A 3,032-nucleotide genomic window follows, 5' to 3' on the forward strand; every position below is an offset into this window, starting at 1 on the left:
GCCGACAAAACGGAAAAGGGGGGGGGGGAGAAAAAACAAAGAGAAGAAACTTACCCTCAGACCCATCGCGGCCACTTCATGCGATAGTTAGACATCACTGACATCCCGAAGAGCCTCAGACTCTGCAATAGAGCATAGAAGGTCGAACTGCGGCACCAGACCCTCCGTGTCTCGCAGGAGATTGAGATCCGATGGAATGTCAAGTATTCGGGAAGGACCCCCCGCTCTTACCATTGTACGGGTAAAGCCTTCCTCGAACATCCTAACATCGTCAGGATCGAGGTCGGAGTCAGACTCGTAATCATCGACCACGACACCCTTTCCCCTCTCTGCGGCCGAATAATAAGCGCGACTCGGTCCGGATGACGAAGGACCGCCCAAGACGACAACAACAGCTTCGGGACTCCGTATGTCCATTGCAACAGCCGGTTGATCGCTCACAACGGGCGTAGCCTCTGCCGCTAGGTTTGCCTCTGCGACCAGGTTAGCATCACTACCAATTTCGGATATCGCCAAAGGAGGGTCGCCCCCCGAAGATGCTTTGGCTGGAGGGGCCACTTCTGATTCCATTCACCGTCTCTTCGACTGGCCCTCTCTGCTACTAGCACGGGAAGATTTGCCCGTTGAGCGGACGACAGAAGTCGGAGTCTCAGGTTGAGGAGTAATTTCCATGCACACGGCACCGACCGCAGGTGCAAATTGAGTAGCTCACGATGTAGGCCAGGCAGTAGACCTAGGCGCGGGCTGGGTAGGAGGCGCCGGTTGACGGAAAGCGAGCGGAGGAGGCCTCGCCCTTTGCACTCTCCCTGTCAGCAAAGAAAAACGATCATATAACAACAATATCAAACTATAAGGCCAAGAACAAAGAAACTACAACGGGCCGACTCACCAGTGAGAGGCTTACACCCGTATCTCTCGTAGGAGGACTCCCACTCACGGACCCCACTGTATGGGGAAGAATGGCGTTTACCCACTCGCAGATGTCGTCAACCGGCGGAGGAGGCAGTCTCTCGGCTGCGATAGCAAAAACAAATTAGCGATGCCACCTAAAGAAGAACGGTCGGCCACTGCCTCGAGAGGAGTAACAAAATAAACAAAGGAAAACTTACGGGCGAATAGGGACATTAATAGATCGGCAACAACATACAAACTATGAAATATTGCGATTCACTATAGATATAAAATAAACTCAAGAGGTTTCTTCAAAGATTGATACAGAGCAATATGCAATCTCTTATTCTTGCAAATATCATGTCTAACTCGTGGGAGCAAGACAAACATGTAGAAGCGTTCGGCCTTCTTGACACCCAAATTTGAAGCAAATATTCTAGTGGCTTGGTACATTGCATTTGGTGATCAGTTCTCAGGTTCTGTTAAATATAGAACGTCTTCCCAATATGTAGTCTATTTTATTTGCATATCCAAATTTATAAAATGAACATGCAAACCAAAACCAAGCTGCAAAATAGGATCGCTTGGATAGACTATGGCCTACTTTGCCAAAAGCAACTGTGCATTATCATAAAAAATTGACTAAACCAAGTGACTCGAAATTGCAGCAACACAACTATGGGAATGCACAAATTTACCCTGCATGCAACTTTAATAAACAAGTGTGCCACCGTTTGCTGTAAGTCAATTGTACTTTATATGCTTAAAGTTCATTGTTCTTCGTATCGCCCCCGCTTGCAGCAACCTTTTAGACCGAAGGTACCTGGCATGATGTGACATGATACACATTGTGTCACGACCCAATTCCCTACCCGGTCGTGATGGCGCCTCTCGTGAAGACAAGGCCAGCCAACAGAACAATAGCACCTCATTTTAACAGTTAATTAGCATGAATAAGTCTAAAACCTAGATAATGTACTCATAAGTGCGGAATAAAACGAAGTAAAACAGAGAACCATCCCAACTCAGCCCGCAATCGGGGTGTCACAAGTCACGAGCTACTACAGAGTTCACTAAATACTACAAGTCTGGAACTAGGAACAAGTCCGAAGATAATGTAAATACAGAAGATAAGGGAGAGAACGGGGCTGTGAATGCCGACAGATACCTCGTCACTCCGGGTCCGCCTGGTCTGGAAGGAAATCAGCGCTCAGGAACGAACTCAGCTATGCCTTTATCTCGCACACGGTGCAGGGAGTAATGTGAGTACTTCGACCCAGTGAGTAATAAAAATAAATAATGACTGAGAACATAAAATACCATAAAGGCACAAATAATGCTATCTCAAGCAGTAAAATGAGTTAGGCAGTAAAACCAGTAAAATAGCAAGAATTTCCCTTTTAAAACAGTTTAAACAAATATTCTCAACCAGTGGAAATGCTCAGAAACCTGCCCCTCGGGCGCAATATCAAACTCTCAGTACAGTATTAGCCCCGCGTGCTCAGTATCAATCACACAGTACAACATCAGCCCCTCGGGCTCACTCTCAAATCACATGGGTACCCGCGCTCACTGTGGGTGTGCAGACTCCGGAGGGGCTCCTACAGCCCAAGCGCTATCATAATAAGGCCTGAAAGCCTGAACATATCAATATGAGGCCTGAAAGCCTTCTCACAATACACTCGAGGCCTGAAAGCCTACATATCGCTCGAGGCCTGAAAGCCTCCTCACATATCACTTGAGGCCTGAAAGCCTCCTCACATATGGCCCTCGGCCTCAATCAGTCCAAAAACAGTCATATCCCCTCGGGCATCAGTAAAAACAACAACGCTAAGCTCAAATAATAGTTCAAATATCAGTTGAAAACTCAAGGTTGAGTAAAAATATAGCTGAGTTCATGAAACAGTGTAATTCAAATGGACTGAGTTCAAATAATATTTCAAATAGTGAGGAAAACAGTGATGATAGCTCACAAGGAGCTCAAACAGTCGGCAATAAGTCCAAGTATAGCAATAAGCCCAAGTCATAGTGAAAAACAACAAGTCATAGTGAGATACGCGGTAAAATCAACAACCGGGACGGACCAAGTCACAATCCCCAATAGTAAATGACCCCGCGCTCGTCATTGAACGCGTGTCTCA

Source organism: Nicotiana attenuata, unplaced genomic scaffold (genome assembly GCF_001879085.1).
Source record: "Nicotiana attenuata strain UT unplaced genomic scaffold, NIATTr2, whole genome shotgun sequence".
Lineage (NCBI taxonomy): Eukaryota > Viridiplantae > Streptophyta > Magnoliopsida > Solanales > Solanaceae > Nicotiana > Nicotiana attenuata.